Here is a 20,597-nt window from a genome sequence, read left to right on the forward strand (position 1 = left end):
TAGAATATTACAAAAAAAAATAGACACATTTATGATATTTTTATTAATTAAAGTAAAAATAAGTATAATAAACAAGAATTATTCTTATTGATATTGAAAATGAAATACATAATTTAGGACTAACCAACAATGAAATATAAAAATTAATAATAAATAGTTTAACTTTTGGTTTAAATGTGTGAACCTTTTAATGTCATAAATAAATAATAAAAATTAATAAAATATAAAAATACATAAATTTTGCCAAAAAAAAAAAACATTCAAGCACATGTATAATATCATATATTTATCATATTAAATAAAAAGTGAGTGTGATATATTAGAATTATTTTTACACAGAATAATAAAAAAAATGTAGAAAATTTTGAGTACATCTATAATTCTATATTTTCACTAATATTAAAAATATGAATAAAATTGTGGAAATTTCTTTTGACTAAAATACTCATTTTTAAATTTAGTTCCTATTTAACTGTAATGTTTAAATTGTAAATTGAACTACTACTTTTCACCTCATTCAATTCCCTCTATTTAAATCTTACACCAAAAAGAAAAAACATTGCAAAAAGAAAAGTCTAGCAAAGTATGTAGGCCTGTCAATGATACTTGAAACTTCACAAATCAATCCAATTATCACATATTTGGATGAGATGTTTATGTAATTAGATTTTGATTTGGTTTGATTAACAATAAAAATATAAAACATAAAAATATAAAAACAAAAAATAAAAAACACATAAATTTTATAGAAAATTTTGAATACATTGTTACTATCATTATCATCATCTAGAATTTCCATGTGCATGCTTACTAATCCTCTAAAAAGACACATGAAAATGTTAAAAATACTCATGCAATTACTTTGACCAATTTTTCTCTTTATATGAATATATAACCTAAACCTTTTCAATCTCTTTTATGAAATTAATTTATTTTCCAAATATTCTCTTCATATCATGTAGAGCTATAACTTGATTCTCTTTTTTTATTGTTTATAAAGTTTGTATTTTTTTCAGTAGAAACTAGCCTGATAATTGCATGAATGTTTTGGACATTTTCATGTCTCATGGTGGTGGATTATAACAAAGAGGATCTACTTGCAACTATGTTAGAAAGTTCAAGGGAGGTGAATGCATTTGCCAAAATAGGGGGGTTTAGCAATAGTAAGAAATTTCATAAATTACCTTTCTTTATATTTTAAAATTTTTCCTTATTTAAAATAAATCTTTTCCCATAAAAACTTCTAATAAAAAAAACTCAGGAATTTAGGTCCTTGGGAAACTTGTCTTCATCAGGAATTGAAAATGGAAGATAACTTTTCTCCCCTTTGGGACTAGGGACTAACTTAAAAGTTGGGGTCAGGATAGGAGTATGGTCCTTGCCCCGAACTTGCGATGTTGCCATTTCTATGCACATCTCATATATAGTGGCTGTGTAGACACAAATAGAGACGAAAATGGATCGGATCGGATTTGAATCAGGGTATATTCGAATCCAATCTGATCAGATAGGATTTGATTTGAATTTGAATCCGATCCGACATCTCTCTCTCTCCTTAATTAGCTCAATATATGTTTTATCCTCTCCTTCACTTTTATCTCTAATTCTCTATTCTCTCCAATTTCCCATAAAAATAGGTTCATAATTCATTAAGACTTGGTTTTCCAAATCAAACAATATTTATATCTATAGATGTGATTTCGATAGGGGAATAAGAGGAATTCAATGTTTCCTATATATATTCATGACATTTTCCATTATTGTTAAATAATTTATTCTTAAATAACATTCTATTATTAAATAATCCCTTAGTTATGGAAATTATTAAAATTTTTTGGAAAATATTCTACCAAAACTAATATATTATTTAACAAATATTAAACAATCTAATAATCTAACAAAAATTAATAAAAAATCCATTATTTAATAAATTTTGGTTATTAATAAATGTTCAAAATTTCAACATTTAGTGTAATTTACATTAATCATTGTAGTTTAAAAAATTTTAATTAAATTTTTACAATGATAATTTATTGATAAAAGATATTATTAATTAATGTAATTTACAAATTTATATAAAATCAATAATTATAGATAAAAATTTTCAAATAATTTAGGGAAAATCTTTAACTAATAATCCATAATTATTTTTTAAATAACTAATTAAAAAAATAAGAAATTAATATATGAAAAAAATATTCTCCAAAACTATCTAAATAATAATCCATTATTATTCAACTAAATAATTATTAAAAATTTAGAAAATTTAAATTAGGAAATTAATCTATCAGACATTGTTTCATAACTATTTAAATAACTATCCATTATTATTATTTCAATAAATAATCATAAATAATTTAGGAAAATTATTAAGTCTATCCACACCAATGTAGACCACTCGGTTGACTTTTAATTAAAAATAATGTAATTTACCATAATCACATTAATTTACTATAATTACATTTACTTTGATTAATAGTAAAAAAATAGGCTTAAAAGTAGGGAGAATGACGGTTCAGCCCAGGGTCAAAATCTTTAGACCCAAAGTACAGTTGGGGTGGGCGCCAACTCGGAAATGATGCCAATTCACGGGTGGGCATTGGTGTGTAGAGTGGGGGTTTTTGACATTTTGAATGTTTATAGCTTTGTAGTGGAGATAAGAAATCTGCATTGGGTCTGTTCGTACTTCTCCGTAAAAAGTAAATAATTTATATTAATTTATAGTTATTGTAAATAATTAATTACTATACATTACTACTAATCAATAACAATTTCAATATTTTTTTAGAATTTATCATAAATCATTATAATTTATAGTTATTTAATTTACTATTAGTTAATTAGTTCTATAATATTATTATAATTGTAGAGATGGCAATTTTTTCTTTTAAAACTGGGCCATACCCTGCCCCACACCGAACGAGGCAAGTTTTCTCAAATTGTAAAAGGAAACGGGGTAGAAATGGGGTGGAGAGAGGGAAAATATCTTTGCCCCAAATTAGGGATGGGGTTTGCATATAATTCTCCGAACCCAATGGTAAACTAGTAAAATATCCAGAGATTTAATATTGATTTTTAAAATATCTTTAAGTTATCCTCATATTCTTATAATCCTATGAACTCGTAACTTTACTTATAAAATACCCCCAAATTGTCATAATCCAATTCCTAAAATACCCCAAAATTTCCATAATCCTGTTTGTAAAATATCCATAAATAAATTTTTTTTAGGTGGTTGCCTTAGGGTGGGGAATGGGGCCTCGCCTTGAACTTGCCTCGCCATTAGGGTTGGGGTGGGGATGGAGTAGAGTGCCTTGACTTACGGGGGTGAGGGACAAGGAGGGGAGCCCCATCCCATACATCGCATGACCCCCTCTATATATACACTAAAACACAACATTCTAGAAATTTTCTCATTTTTTTTTGAATTTTGAATTTTTTCATTCCAAATCATTTTTAAACAACCAATGATATGCTCACCTTTCCTATGAACAATTACCTAAAATCTCTCTCTCTCTCCCCCCCCCCACACACACACATTCTCAATAACCTAAATATTATCATCTCCTAAAATTTCTCCAAAACTACCTCACCCATTTTCTCCTAAATTATCTCTAATTCCTATTTATCCTCTCCTTGACTTTTTATCTATATCTATCTAAAGAAAGTTTGAATTGAAAATTTTAAAAATAATTTAAAAATTAAAATAAAATTATATAATAACTTTAAAATATTTATTATGTGATGAGGGCAGATTTGGTCCTCCAGTGAAATGACATGTGGCACCTCGTGACAACTAGGCAAACACCCAGGCAACAACTTACCAAGTTGGTGTCCCACCCGGGCGCCGGTCTGGCTGGCCTGGCGCAGCCTGGCGCGACCTGCATGCGGCCTGCGCGTGACTTGAAGCGGCCTGCACACAACCTGAGCGTGACCTAGCGCGGCCTGGGCGACCTGGCAACCCATAAGACGCCCACCGATGAACCATAACGGCATACCCCGTGAGCTCGGTAGCTCACCAAGGAGCTCGCCAAGGAGCTCGGTAGCTCACCAAAGAGCTCGCCAAGGTGCTAGGCAGCTCTCCATCGGAGAGTCCCCGCCAGGAAAATACCCCCGGGTCCTCTGATTCAGTTCTCGTAGGTCCCTCAGCTCCCACCGCCTACAAAGGAGTGGAAATCACCTCCTGTAGAGGGTAGTCGGGTTGTGCTGCACCAGGGAGCTCCACCACCCTCCGAGTTGCAGGCCGCCTAGGAGCAGGTCAAATGACGAGTCCACCAGGGAGCTCGCCACCAGGCAGTTCGTCACTAGGCAGTTCGCCACCAGGCAGTTCGCCACCAAGCAGTTCGCCGCCAGGCAGTTCGCTACTAGGCAGTTCACCACCAGGCAGTTCGCCACCAAGTAGCTCATCACCAAGGCACTTCACCACCGGGTCAAATAATGAGGTACTTAGCCAAAAAAATTTATACATCACAAAAAATGGTACGTGACCAGAAACGGTTACATCAGTTGTCACCGTTTGTGGGAACACGCTACAAAAAGCTAAGTTATCATCCTACAAAAAGCTAAGTTCTTATCTTACCAAAGCTAAGTCCTTACTTTTTAGAAATTGAAGCTATCGCTTTATAGTTTACATTTTTTATGAACTCAAAGACTATGCAGGGAGCTAACAGACTAAGTAGCTCTACCAACCTTACTTTCAATTCAAATAATGCCTCATCAGTCCTCTCCGCAAGGTCCCCCCTACAAAGATGAGCTCTTCGTGGCTTCCACGGGAGTTGGCAGCCAACAGACTACATAGGCACCCTTATCGGTCGAGCCTTCCAAGGCTCCCGTGTGATATGGCGACCTAAAGTTAGTAGTGCTGCCCCCGAAGGTCGAGCACCTAGTAGCTTCTTGTAGGAGTGGGTGACCGGCATTATGAAGCTGATGCAGCACAATCATAGCTCGACACCTCATAGGCAAAGCCTACGGGCCACATTACTGCTTAAGACCCGGTCGCCTCTCCTGCACGAGCAAAGTAAAAAAAGAGTAGACTACGAGTCACTCCCAAAGCCTACGGGCCACATTACTGCTTAATACCCGGTCGCCTCTCCGGCACGGGCAAAGTAAAAAAAGAGTAGACTATGAGTCACTCCCAAAGCCTATGGGCCACATTACTGCTTAAGACCCGGTTGCCTCTCTAGCACGGTCAAAGTAAAAAAAGAGTACACTACGAGTCACTCCCAAAGCCTACGGGCCACATTACTTCTTAAGACCCGGTTGCTTCTCCGACACGGGCAAAGTCAAAGAAGAGTAGATTATGAGTCACTCCCAAAGCCTATGGGCCACACTATTGCTAAATATCTAGTCGCTTCCTCGGCAGGAGCAAAATCAGCAAAAGTGAACTATAAGTTGCCCCAGAGCCTAAGGGCTACACTACTGAACTAGTGGAGACCCCTCGCCTTACTGGCAGCTTGCCACATACAGGCAGCTCCCGAAGCCTAAGAAATTGGATTAGCACTTACTAGCTCGTCAACTTACGGGCCAAAAGAAATCTACTCCCTTCGCTGAGTTACTCTCAGCTCGGGAGTGGGGGGCAATTGATGAGGGCAGATTTGGCCCTCCAGTGAAATTGTGACACGTGGCACCTCGTGACAACTAGGCAAACACCCAGGCAACAACTTACCAAGTTGGTGTCCCACCCGGGTGCCAGTCTAGCTAGCTTGGCACAGCCTGGTGTAACCTGCACGCGGCCTGGCGCGGCCTGTGCGCAACCTGAAGCAGCCTGCGTGCGGCCTGCACGCGACTTGGCGCTGCCTGGCACGGCCTACGCGCGGCCTACACGGATCAGCCTGGCATATGATCCGATTTGGCCAACCTGGCAACCCATAAGACGCCCACCGATGAACCATAACGGCATACTCCGCGAGCTCGGTAGCTCACCAAAGAGCTTGCCAAGGAGCTAGGCAGCTCTCCAAGGAGCTCGGTAGCTCTCCAAAGAGCTCACCAAGGAGCTAGGTAGCTCTCCAAGGAGCCAGGCAGCTCGGCAAAGCTCGCCACAAGGAGCTCAGCATAGCTCCCCAGGGCAGCTTGCCACTTGTAGGGTAGCTCAGTACAAAAGAGTAGTTTGGAATATCGCAGGAAGATCTCCTGCCTGACAACCTGGCCCAGACACTAACCCGCCGACTAACACAGGTGTCGACTTGACAACCTAGCCCAGACACCGACCCGCCGACTAACATAGGAGGCGACTTGACAACCTGGCCCAAGCGCCGACCTGGCCGCCTGACACAAGCGCCGGCCTGACAACCTCGAGGAGTTCACCACCGTACCCCAGTTCTGACGGGATGTGACGAGTCTTACCGTTTGGAGGATTTTCACCCACCTAACCTGCGAGGACTCCGGTATATAAAGACCTCACTCCCCAAAGGGGGGGGGGGATGGGGAAAAAAGGATGGTAACCCTTGCTCTCTAGCTCTCTCATTTCTCTCCAAGCTCTTTGTAATCAAAATGCTAACTTAGGCATCGGAGACTCCCCACCAGGAAAATACCCCTGGGTCCTCTGATTCAGTTCTCGCAGGTCCCTCAGCTCCCGCCGCCTACAAAGGAGAGGAAATCACCTCCTACAGAGGGTAGTCGGGTTGCGCTGCACCAGGGAGCTCCACCACCCTCCGAGTTGCAGGGCGCCTAGGAGCAAGTCAAATGACGAGTCCACTAGGCAGTTCGCCACCAGGCAGTTTGCCACTAAGCAGTTCGCCACCGGGCAGTTCATCGCCAGGAAGCTCGCCACCAAGAAGCTCGTCACCAGGCAGTTCTCTACTAGGGAGTTCACCACCAAGTAGCTCATCACCAAGGCACGTCACCACCGGGTCAAATTACAAGGTACTTAGCCAAAAAAATTTATACATCACAAAAAATGGTACGTGACCAGAAATGGTTACATTATTAAGAATACAAAAAAATATCACAATAGATTTAATAATATCCATATTATCAATAATTTAATAATATCCATATTATCAATAATTTAATATTTTGACAAAATATAAAAAGAAAGAATGTACTAACAATATAAATTAGAATTTTCTGCATAATTTAATTTAAATGTTATTCAAACAATAAAATTTAACACTAAAAAGTAAAACATTATTTAAATATTTCAATAATTAAATGTCTTAAATAAAAAATTATTAAAATAACTACATAATTATATAACAAAATGTTTAATATTATGTAATATATAAATTAATAATTCCAGAAAATAAGTTTTATAAAATTAATATTTTAAGAATAATTTTAATTTCTTAATATATATTTATTATATATTTATTTATACTAAAATTAATATTAATTGTATCTACAGTAATTATTATTTTTTTGTGATAAAAATATTTTCAATAATTATGTATAAATTTATTTTTGCTTTGTCATTTAATAGAAATTTTTTAATACTTATTAGAGTTTAAACTACTATTATTTAACTTCTTAAGTTTAATTTATTGTACTTATTCTATTTTTGTTTTAATTTATTGATTAATATTTATTAGACATTAAACTATTTATTGTATTTTTATTAGTTATTTATTGTATTTTCATTATCAATATATTTTCAATAATTGTAGGTTGTTTGGCCAACCAAATCGACCCGGTCAAGTTGGGGAGTTGGTCACTCGAAATCGATTGACCATTAGTGAAAACTAACTCGGGTTGTAGCATTTTGGATCGATTTTTTGTTTGGTTGGTCGGTTCAAAAGATTTAAACTTAAAAGTTAAGTTTAGATTAAAAAAATATAATGGCATTTAAAAATTAAATTTATGGTATAAAATATTTTAGACTAAGAAATATGGGAATTTTCCCTTTCTCGTATTAAAAAAAATTATTAAAAATATAAAATATTAATAAAGATCTTTTGTTTGGTTGTTTGATTTTGATCGATTTACAAATGGTCAAAACGAAACTAATCCAACCTGGTCAGGTTGGGAAATTATTGAATCAAAGCCGACTAGAAGTAATAGGAAAGTGACCAACTTGGGTAGAGTTGGCTGATTTCATTAGTTTGATGAACAACCCTAGCTGAAATTAATTATTGTCCTTTTTGTATTGTAAAAAATTAGTGAAAATAATATATAAAATATAAAATTAATAATTATTTTAAAAATATAAAATATAAAATAACTATATATTCTTATATGTTTTTATTATTTAGCTTTCACTTAACAAATTCAATAGATCACACGGGTTCCGCTAAACCATGGTTGGAATCTGGGTATAATATGTCAATCCATTAATCCCTCTTGTGATTTTTTTTTTCTTTTAAATATTGAGAGCAATTAGTGTTCTACCCCACACGCACGACAATTATTCATACATTGATGCTACAGTTGCAACACGTTTTCTGAGAAAATAGTGTTGCTGATGTATGGCTTGGGGCACCATTTGTCTTTTTTTTTTTCGTTTGGAATCGTTTCTGCCAGGTAGGACATTTCGTGGAGCAACAACAACTTTTTCTGTTTGGTACCATTGCTCCAGGAAATGTTTTCAGCACTGGTACCCATTATCCATTGCCACATCACTACCCTTTTGGCAACAATGAGCTGCAACTCTAGGACGTCAAATTTAGCGTTGCTCCAAGCCATGATTTTCAATTTCCAAGGTGAGGCTTGAAACATCATTTTTTTATGAAAAAACGGTTTCAAACAAATACCCGTTTCCTAAAGCACCATTTTTTTCGATGTACTGATGTGGCACCATTGCTCCAGAAAATGGCAACGATGCCAAACAGCCGCATATTTTTCCCCGAATATGATGTGTGGAATGGCCGAGCTTGACACGGTGAAAAAACATGGAATCATGGACTACCGTAAACAAACACTTTTGTCTAAGTCAATCGTAGGATTTTGGTGTGCTGCAGCTACTGAATTCACTAGAGAGTTGGATTGCTGTTAAAACAATTCTCCCTCTACACCTAAGAATCTGAGGTAAATTGACTAAAGCGTCTTATGGCCTACATGTACGGTATGGAAAATCAATGGCTACAAATGCACCCATGGGACCCATGGGATCAGTGCTTAAATGATCTTGTTGTTTATTGTCATTCCTCTCTCACCTTAAACTATGTTTGATTTGAAGTAAAAGATTGGGAAAGAAAGAGAAAGACAGAGAAATCAATACAAGATTTATAAAGATTTTCCTATCTTTTCAGTTTTTCTTTCCTTTTCTTACTTTTTCCTTCAAACCAAACATTACCTAAATTCTTCTCTCTCCATGGGAGTGCTTAATGATCTCATTGTTTATTGCCATCTCTCTCTCTTGCTCGCTCGTTCCCCGTGTGATTATCAAATTAAAACAAAAAATTGAACTGAATCTGTGAAATTGAATCAAAATTTGTGGTTAACCGAACCATTGATTTGGTTTTGGTTAAAAGCCAATATAAAAATTGCCAATTAACCAATTGGTTTTGGTTCAATTCCGATTGATGTTTGGTTTGGAAAATAGACCCATGCTTCGGTTAATAGAACTATGAACATCTCTCTCTAGGATTTGGAGGTATAGAACAAAGGGTTTCTCTTGGTTACTGGTGGCCTCACGCATTGTTCATGCATCACTTGACTGGGTTAGCGCATTCTACAACTCTAAGTATAGTTATGGTTGGATGATGATGGTAATGATGATGATGATGATGAAATGGGTGTGGTTAGATAACTAATTAACTTGAACCCAATTCATGAGGGTGCATCCTGACAATGAGTACTAGTTAATTTATCCCTCCATCTTTAAATTTAGGGTAAAATACAAAGATATTTTGAGTTTTCATAAATTGATTTAAATGTACCTTAAGTTTTTCAAAAAGACTTAATATACCTTGTGACTCTTTTATCTCTCATTTGCTTTCAAAATTTCAAAATATATCTAAGAATTTTCAAATGCATATGGGTGGTGAGCATAGTACTCTCTTTCTCATTTGTTTCTTTTTTTTTTCTATTTATAATTTTATATTATTAACTTGGTATACACTCGATTCTCCTAGAAGCTAGAGTAGAGCATTAGTAAGAGTTACTTCAAGCTTCAACCATCTATGCATCCTAACTTCCATGCTACTCTCAATGGAAAAAATGTCTAAAAAGTTGCAGAGTGCAAAGATGAGAAGCATTTGTAGTTGCAGGTACTTTCTTTTCCTTGCTTCAATCTGTTTTGCTTTCTCCATTCTACCTCTCTGAAACGTTCTAGAATGGACAATTGGAAAGTTTCATCTTCTTGAGTCTCACACTACTTGTTTTCTAATGATGCTGCCAAAGATGGGGGCGAGGGTAAGGGGTGTCCATATAAACTGAAATTTTAAAAACCAAAATAAAAAATAAATAAAAACCAAACCAAGACCAAATTACAAGAAAATCAAAACAATCGAAATCGAAAATTTCAATTATTTCAATTAAAACCAAATTTCATTAACATACATAAAATATTCTATATTATAACACACACACACACACACACACACATATATATATATATATATATATAATATTATATATATATATATATATATAATATTATGAAACTGAATTTCATTATAATATACTATATAATATATTAATATATAAATATATAGCATATTATATAGGGTAAATCTCTTAAACTATCTTAATGTTCATGAAATTGACAAACTGTACCCTTACTATTTAGATATTGTCTAAAGCAACCCTTAAGTTTTTTGACAATTGTCTAAAACCTCCCTTGCCATAAATTTTTTGTCACACTCCGTTCACATGTGACATCACGTGGATGGTAATTTTTTTAAAATTTCTAAAACATCCTTATTGTTCACCACCATTGTTGGAAGTTGCAGCGATGGCAGTGATTTTGGTATTATTAAGAACCAGCAATGCCGGTGGGATCGCTAAAAGCCCCAGAGACCCCTACAACACAACTCTCAAACACCCATTTCAAGATTCAGAGAGAATAAAGAGATTGGATCAAATGACTGAATAGATACTGATGGTGCGCAATCCAAACACTCATAGCTGGTTGCTGACTGGCTCCTTGTTGGCGACGAACGGTACCTGAAGAGATGGAAGAGAAGGATTCCCAGGGATATACCCAGTGGGAATACTCCAATGCTTAAGTCAGAACGCTAGGGAAGGAAAAAGAAGAGAGCATAAGCTAAGAGTGTAGGTCGTGTTTTTTCACTGTGCTCGAGAGATTAGCTCGCAAGAAAATATAGATTCCGCCTTCAAGTACGAGGGTACGGAAATCTTCAAAAGTTTCAGAGAGCCTTTTCCCTTCTGCCTCAAGGGATTTTATAGGGGCATTCTTGTCAGATCGGGCGTAACTGCCATTGGGCCCCTTCCACAGCCGTTACCTACCAGGGCTGTGCAGGTGGCCGTTGCGACGTACCCCTTGCTCGGATGGGTGACACATCTCCAAAGGGCAGACATGCCTCCGCCTGCTGAGAGACGTGGGCGCAGACTGTCGAAAGGATAGGGATTGCACCATTAGTCAAGGGACATGGCGCAGTCTAATCGGTACGGTCTGTCAAGTAGAAGCTTCCTGAGAAACGATCGTGCTGCTCACTTGCGAGCAATTTTGTAGCGAGCTTAGGAATACTTCAGGGTTACCCTTCTAATGACTTTTCTGCTTAGGGGCTTGAGCGAGCTGGTTTCCCAGCTCGTGAGCTAAGGTAGCCTCGGAAAATTCCCTTCGGGGTAGCTCGGGGAACCCGGAGCTTGTGTTGTAGCGAGCTCCTTCTTCAGCGAGCTATGATATAGCGAGTTGCTTTATAGGCTTGTTACTTAGCCGTTACCAGGCTATGATGCTGAGTTGTTGTTCGTGCTGAGTCAAGTCCACGTGTCATCATTTCGTAGGTCGGGCCAAATCATCCTCCATCGATTGCTCCCCACTCCTCGAGCTGAGAGCGCTGCCTTAGCGCAAGGAGTTCATGGAGTATGAGGGACTGATTTGACCGAAATTCAAACTTGATTGACTACTCACATTAAATGCGTTTGCGGGAATCAGGAGATTTTCTGACTTTTCAAATTCCGAAAATGTGCTAAAGTGGCTCTTAACTCCGAATGTCGTGTAGCCATCATTACCTCAATCATGGGAGATGTGCAGCCAATTGCCTTTCGGTTTTCAGAAGGTGTGCGGTCAGTACACCTGAGAACTGTCGGATCTGCCTTAATTTGGGCCGTTGATTCGAAGGTGTGGAGGCTATAAATAGAAGGGCCCTCTAGGTCTCATTTTCCCTCACGCCATCTTGCTGCCTTTGGATTCTGAGGTCGCACATCTGTCAAGTCTACTCAAGTTCCTCAGTTCACTTCATCTCGTCATCGGGGCGGTGACCAGGATGATGATGCTCCCTCAAACTCGGGGGGAGCTTGGGAACGGGCCCCGGGGGCCCAGGAGACCTCCGATGATGGAGCCTCCACTTCCCGAGGAAGGGAGCCCGACACTTTCGGTCCTTCCTCCATTACAGAGGGGAGACTTAGGTCTTTGATTAGCTATTTCCAGCTTCTCAGGGACCTCCTCTACTGCCTTCCCACCGGTAACTTTCCGTGGGAGCATGATCCCAATGAGATAGTTATCTACCAGGAGCACTCGAGGCTGGCCTACGTCTCCCCCTGAGCCCCTTGATAGTGGAGGTGCTAAACCACTTTAACGTCACCATCGATCAGCTTCATCCCAACGCCATTCGGAACATGGTTGGGACTATATCCTTGTGTTGTGAATATTGTATTTCCTTGAACCTCGACATTTTTTCCGCTATCCTTTGTATAAAGAATGCCACTCCTGGGGCTCCTCCGGAGAGGTGTTTCTACTACTTCTCTCCTGGTCGTGGCTACAAGCTCTTATATGAGCTTCCAAATAAAATTCCTGCCTAGAAATGGGATTAATTTTTGGTCCGCAACCCTGAGGGGTGGCCCTTCCCTACTTCTTGGAGGGGTGCCATCCATGACTCCGGGGTTGAGCTAGACCCCGACACTCAAAAAACAATGATGTCCTGGGCATCAGTTGGCTTCCTCTATTCAGATTACTTGATCGAGAAGAAGCTCGTGCAGGCCGGCCTGAGCCCGGGTAGGTTGCCTCTTTAGGTCGCATAGTATCTTGTCACAATGTTGTGTATATACATGTACTTTGTTCTTATCGAACTGATACTTTATGGTTTCTTCTTGGCAGCCCTCATGTTTGGCATTGATTCGCGCCGCCTTTTGTCAAGCAACCAGAGGCGCAAAGTAAAGAGGTCGCGCCCCAACCAGACTCCCCCCTTCGGGGGTATTGAGTTTGGGTTTGTCGAGCTGGGCTTCACCTCTCCGCCGCCTCCACCCGAAGGGGGTGCCGGCAGGGTCAGCCTCGAGGAGGGTGAGCTCCTGTAGCAAGAGGTAGTCCCCCCGGGTCCCTCTCGATCATTTCCCTATTCGTGGCTCCTAGTGAGGAACTGGGAGGGCGTAAACGACTTCGTCGTGGCTCGTAGGATGAGTTGGAGAGCGATCTGCAATAAGGAGGTCGCTAAGTGGGGAGCGATGGAGCCTGGGGATCTTTCCGCGCTCATTGCTTTTCAATGTATGTTGGTAAGTGGTCCTTCTATCTTCCTTTGTCCTTTCTTTTTTTTTTTTTGTTGTCTTTTGACACTTGTCTCTTATTGGCAGGTAAACACTGCCATACATGCCATGGCCCTCCAAATGCACTTCCACTCCTGGGACACCCATAACCAGAAGGTCAACATTCAGAAGCTTCAAGGCGAGCTCAACCGGACTCGGGGCGAGCTTCTTCACACTCGCAAGGGGAGCGAGTCCCAAGAGCTGCTCGTCCGAGACCAGGAGGCGCAAATTGCCAGGCTTTCTGAAGAGAGCGCGCGTTACAAGGAGTCGTCAAGGGTGGCAGGGAGATGGAGCTCCTTTGCCAATAGGTTCAGGATTTGGAGTCCTCTCTATTGGATCGAACTCGGAATTTTGACAACATGGTGGAGGCCGAGCGAGAGAAGGCAGTCTGGGACTTCAAAGATTCCCATGAATATCATGACCTCCAAGTAGAGTACGGTTCAATTTCGTACCACTCCAGGTTCAAGCTCTACCGGTGGTTGGTCCGAAAGAAATTCTCCGGGCTCAACCTCAACGGCATCACTATGAAGGGTCTATCTCCCGAAACGGCGAACCAGGCGAAGGAAGAAGAAACTGACTCTCCGGAGGATGAGGACGAGGAGGCGAGTCCCTGAGGATTCAGCAGCGTTTTTCTGGACTTCTGGTGGTTCCCATGTGCCATAAACCCGGTCTTGAAATGATCTTTTGCTGGACGGTTGTGCCTTTTTACCTTCAGTTAGACTTTCCCAGCTATTTAGCTCGATTATTGCTTTGTCATTTGCTATTTTTCTTTCGTGTATATATATATATATATATATATATATATATATATTGAAGCAATGATGAATTTTCCTTTTTGCCACAATGTCCTCATGGTTTCAAGTAACTTAAAGCTACTTACTCAAAGTAGGACCCTTCGACAATTGTTGTTCCGAGCTGTCTTTTGACGTTTTAAGGCATCCCTATGGTGCCATGCATGCCCGAGCTATGTGTTTATTGCACCGAGATCATGTTAGCTCGGCATTTTGGCCCTTAGGCTTTGAGAGTGACTCGTGATCTACTCAGTCGTTATAGGTAATATTGTCTTAAGTTGACAATATTCCATCCCCGAGGTACTTGTTTCCCTTCGAGGGTCTCGATCTCGTATGTTCCTTCCCCGAGAACTTGTTTCACTCAGTAAGGCCCTTCCCAATTCAGTCTGAGTTTGCCAATGCTAGGTTCGGGTACCGTAACTTTTCGAAGGACCATGTCGCCAACGTGAAAGTTTCACTTCTTGACCCTGGCATTATAGTATCAGGCTACTCTTTGTTGGTAAGCTGCAGTCCTGATATATGCAAGGTCCCTTACTTCATCGAGTAGGTCGAGGTTGGTACGTAGTTCATCTTCATTTGCCTTGTCGTCGTATGTTTCCAATCGTAACGAGGGAATCTCAATCTTGACTGGGATGACTGCTTCGGTGCCATAGGTGAGGTTGAAGGGAGTTTCTCCTATGGCAGTCTTTTTTGTAGTTCGGTAGGCCCATAAAACGCTGGGTAGTTCATCTGCCCACAGTCCTTTAGCTCGATCTAGGCGTGCTTTCAATCCACGAAGGATAGCTCTGTTTGTAACCTCTACTTGTCCGTTCGCTTGAGGGTGTGCAACCGAAGCGAAATTTTGTCATATTCCCACATCTTAACACCAGTTCTGGATTTTATGTCTTCGAACTGCTTGCCGTTGTCAGAGATTAACACTCAAGGTAGACCAAAGCGGCACACTTTGTTCTTCCAAAAGAAGTTCTGGACGTTTCGGGCTGTAATCGTTACAAGGGGTTCAGCTTCTACCCACTGGGTGAAATAATCTACTGCTACCACTAAGAACTTCCTTTGGCTTGTCATTACAGGGAACGACGCAAGTATGTCAATACCCCATTGTGCGAAAGGCCACGGGCTGGTGAGGTATTTGAGGTCGACAATGGGCTAATGATGGATGTTGGCGTGCTTCTGGCATTTGTCACACTTTCTGACAAACTCAATAGCGTCCGCTTTCATCGTTGGCCAGTAGTACCCCTGTCGCAGTGCTTTTTGGGCAAGGGCCGTTGCCCACCAAGTGTCCGCCGCACAGGCCTTCATGAGTGCCGTGGAGTACGAGCTCGGGAAGGTCGCAGGCAGCACAAGTAGGGGAGCGTATAGGATCTTTGGTACAATCGTCCTTCTATTATGACGCATTTGGCTGCCTGACGCTTTACCCTTCTAGCGGCATTGCGGTCCGCAGGGAGGGTCCCGTGTAGCAGGAAGCTCGCGAGAGGGTCAATCCAGCTCGGCTCTACTTGAATGACGGGAGTGACCTCCTCTGCCCCCCCGAGAATGCTAGGCCGAGGTAGGTCCTCTATGTACACGGTCCTCATGGTGATGTCGCTGGTGCTGGCTAACCGGGACAGAGCATCGACCTCAGCGTTCTCCGAGCTGACTGGCTCCTTGTTGGCGACGGACGGTACCTGAGGAGATGGAAGAGAAGGATTCCTGGGGATATACCCCGTGGGAATACTCCGATGCTTAAGTCAGAACGTTGGGGAAGGAAAAAGAAGAGTGCGAAAGCTAAGAGTGTAGGTCATGCTTTTTCACTGTGCTCGAGAGATTAGCTCGCGAGCAAATATAGATTCTGCCTACAAGTACGAGGGTGCGGAAATCTTCAAAAGTCTCAAAGAGCCTTTTCCCTTCTGCCTCAAGGGCTTTTATAGGGGCGTTCTTGTCAGATCAGGTGTAACTGCCACTGGGCTCCTACCACGATCGTTACCTGCCAGGGCTGTACAGGTGGCCGTTGCGACGTACCCCTTGCTCGGATGGGTGACACGTCTCCAAAGGGCAGTTATGCCTCCACCTACTGAGAGACGTGGGTGTAGACTGTCGAAAGGACAGGGACTGCGCCGTCAGTCAAGGGACATGGCATAGTCTGATCGGTACAGTCTGTCAGATAGAAGTTTCCTGAGAAACGCTCGTGCTGCTCACTTGCGAGCTATTTTGTAGTGAGCTTAGGAATACTTTAGGGTTACACACTTCTAATGACTTTTCTTCTTAAGGGCTTCAGCGAGCTGGTTTCCCCAGCTCGCAAACTAATATAACCTTGAAAAATCCCCTTTGGGGTAGCTCGGGGAACCCGGAGCTCGTGTTGTAGCGAGCTATGATATAGCGAGCTGCTTTATAGGCCTATTACTTAGCCGTTACCAGGCTATGATGCTGAACTGTTGCTCGTGCTGAGTTAAATCCACATGTCATCGTTTCGTAGGTCGGACCAATTCATCCTCCATCAAATACTTTATAAAGAAATTAAAACTCTCACATATGCGCCCAACTGATGAAAGCTGCCCCCATACCTGTTTCCACTTCAAGCTCAGAAGAAGAACATGAAACAGAGAAGAAAAGAAAAGCAAGCTTGTATGTCATCGTTGATTACAGAAAAGTGAGTACTATTTGTAATTTCTATTTCTCTTCCTTTGTCGGTCCTACTCATTTTTATAGAAATTGTTTTATTTTTATGATTTGCTTTATAATTTTAATCATCAAGATAGTGAAAGCTTTGAAATTAGAAAGCTTTTTTGTTTTTTTCTTAATCATCCGTTGTTATTCTGTTTATTTATTTATTTAATCCATTGATTGGTGCAATGACTTAGAAATTAGAAAGCTTTGAAATCTGAATATGGGGTTTCCGTTGTTCTTCTGTTTTTTTTTGTGCTTTTCTTCATTTTTTTTAATCCATTGATTGATGATGTAATGACTTAGAAATTATAAAGCTTTGAAATCTGAATATGGGGTTTTCCGTTGTTCTTCTGTTTTTTCTTTTTCTTTTTTTTTTTTTTTTGAGCTTTTCTCCTGAATATGAGCTTTGAAATCTGAAAACTCATCTGAATATGAGCTTTTCTTCGCGAGCTTCAAATTTGGGGCTTTTGTTGTTCTTCTGTTTTTTTAATCCATTGACAGTTTGTTCTTATGTTGTTTTCTTTCTTTTTTTTTTTTTTTTTTTTCAAATTTCAGGCTTTAGGAGGTATTGAAACTTGGTGGCGGAGGAGCTGGTGGAGGTATCGGAACTCAACGCTATTACGACTGAGGGTTTGGTGGCAGCTGCATACTTGGGCGAGGTGTAGGATGAACGTTTTGAAAAAATTGGAAATCAGGGGTTTTTCATCAATCGGATAAAATTAATGAATAGTGAAGGGTAAATTTGACATTAAACTTAAGGGTAGTTTAACACAATATATAAATAGTAAGGATACAGTTTGTCAATTTCGTGAACAGTAAAGGAAGTTTAAGAGATTTATCCTATTATATATTATATGTTATATATTACATATTATATAATGAATTTTGGTTAATTTCGTTTTTTGGTTAACCAACCTGTAAACTTAAACCAAAAACCGAAGTTTCCAAAAACAATTTAACCGAACCAAAAAACTGAAACCAAAATTTTCGGTTCAGTTTTTTTTGTTTTAACCGAATAACGCTCACCCTAGCGAGGGCAGCTTCATCACTTCTGAGGTGATGAGACCGAGAGTCCCACCTGCGAATAGTTAAAAGACATTAGAGTCCCTAGGATGTAGTCCCACAGGTGAGGACTCTGATGATCAAGTTAGTCGAGGGCTCAAGTAAGCCAAGGTCTCAAAAATAAGAGCAATTGAGAATAATGGATTGCATAAGAGCTCTGCATATCGGGAGCCATAAAGCAAAAGGCAATTAAGGTGTGACTTATGTGGTCGAGTGTTATCTTGCCATAAATGAGTTGGGGAGAGCTCGACTGAGGTCGTAACACCTATAATAAAGACTCCTCATTGATGAGGGTAGTCCACACCCACACCAGTCCACACCACACTTTTTGATTCCATGTATCTCATATACATTTATGAATGATCTACACCAACATTTAAAAAAAATGACCTGGAAGTGGAACATTTCTGGCCACTGGTTTCTGAGTCGATGGTCTAATTGTCTGGTTCGAATGGATGGCCCGTTCTAACAAACAAATTAAAATCTAATTAAAAATAAAAATAGTAAAAAACCATTAAACAGGTTGAACAGGTTGACGGGTTGACAGTTCAATTGCTCGGGTCAACAGGTTGTTGACTTTTTCAATGATTTTTGGCCAAAAACTAGGTTTGGGGTAAAATGGAATCGCTTGCCTGGACGATTCCCAAGCTGAACAGTCCGACCACCTGGGTCAATGATTGTTTGAAAACCTTGATCTACACATTGAATCATAATTATCTAATTTTTTGCATTTTATATGATAAATATATTGAAAATTTCATCAATGAATTAATATTAACCATTAAATATTAATTTTTATAAAAACAATAGTAAAATAATTAAAAATTTAAAAAATATATTTTAAATATTATTTTATTGATAAAACATTATAATTTAAAAAAATAAAAAAATTAAGTAAAATAATTAATATTTTATTAACAAAAATATTAAAATGTGAAACAGACAATAGGGTTTCGGCCTATGAGGGAATGTGTGAAGTAGGGGATCAAAAATCAAGTGTGGATGGTCCCTAATCATGAGATTTTTCCGTGGATGAGAAATTGGGGTGTGGATGAGACTGGTCCAAGATATAACATAGACCGATTTTGGTCCCGTCTACAAGATGAACACGATGCCAAACACCGCCTTAGTTCCTCTATATGGAAAAAAAGGGTAAAAGACTTTCACACCCACCGAACAGTCATTGAACCAATCCAATAGCTATTTTTAGTCTTCTATACTCTCTCTCTCCCTTCTATTATCCATCTTTTTTTTTCGCTTCTTACCTTCCCTTTTTTTATTTTTTTTATTCACAAGGGTAAAATATAATTTTTAAAATTTTAAATGACTTCAAATGTAACTTTTCATTGATGCAGGATATGTTTTAAGACAATTTATGAAAACTCAAAGTATGATTAAGCCTTTAAAGAATCACAATGAATTGAGGAAACATTAAATTTATTTAATTTAAAATACGAGTATATAAAGCCTAATCTGGCAAGTATATTTTTACAAAAAAAAAAAAACAGGCAAATATGTTATATATTAAAAAAAATGATAAAATTATGCCCATTTTCACACAATAGAGAATATTTTATTGGTATGCCACATGGCCCGATCATCAATCTATTTTTGCTACGTTGTGGTTTGTGAAATCACAGCATTAGTCAACAATACATTGAAGTAACCACTTATTACAATATGGTTTGAGGCAAGAAACAGGGCCAGATCAGCTCATCAGACTTGTTGAATTCTGACCACCCCTGGCTGATCCTAAAAACTAGAATGTGTTAAAAAGTGGCCAAAATTGTCAACCGCCTGGTCTAACTGGAAAGCCAGTGAACCAGACCTGGTTTCAGAAAATTGGCTGTTTTTTTTCAAATTTTTAAAATAGAAATATAAATTTTTGGAGGCCATAATTTTGTGCATGGCTATCTAATTGGGGTAATTTTTTTTGGATAACTTTTCACCATTTATGTGATGATAAGGTGATATACTACTATTTTTTTCCAAAGAAAAATGCCTTTTTTGACCTCAAATCAAAATTTTTATATTAAAAAAATTAAAACTAAAATAAAATAATAAATGTTATAGCAAAATATAATTATATATTTTGTATATATATTACATCATAACGGTTTGACCGGCTTAATATCTATCAAACTCTCAAACTCTGTGATGCATAAACCTCTCCCTTTTCTGCATCAATGCCCGATTTGATCCTGAACATTGATTTTACTTTTTAGTCCAGAATTAAAGCCATTGCATTTGTACTCAGTTTGGAAGGAGTACAAATGCATCAATATACAGTATAAATACATACAAAATTAATTCATAGTTTTACACTCTACATATTTATATTTGTGCTCATTGGCTCAGTTTGAAAAGATTACAAACACAAATACGTACAATATAAGGTTTTATACTGTACAAATTTGTATTTGTAATCTTTCTAAACTGAGCCTTAAAATCACGTAATCCTGCTCACTCACCAGCGGGTGATGCAGGGCAGAAACAGAAAAACTATAACCACAATTTCTTGGACGAAAA

At 39.0% G+C, this 20,597-nt stretch overlaps 1 long non-coding RNA gene across 1 annotated transcript; it reads left to right on the forward strand.

Moving 5' to 3' along the window:
* The first annotated feature begins 16,875 nt into the window (after positions 1-16,875).
* LOC148863038 (uncharacterized) lies at positions 16,876-17,852 on the forward strand. Its single transcript, XR_016109452.1, has 2 exons — positions 16,876-16,989; positions 17,562-17,852. It is a non-coding gene; the product is annotated as an uncharacterized LOC148863038 (long non-coding RNA).
* Positions 17,853-20,597: the final 2,745 nt, after the last annotated feature.

Source organism: Nelumbo lutea, chromosome 3 (genome assembly GCF_056320005.1).
Source record: "Nelumbo lutea isolate HS-2025 chromosome 3, American lotus-T2T, whole genome shotgun sequence".
NCBI lineage: Eukaryota > Viridiplantae > Streptophyta > Magnoliopsida > Proteales > Nelumbonaceae > Nelumbo > Nelumbo lutea.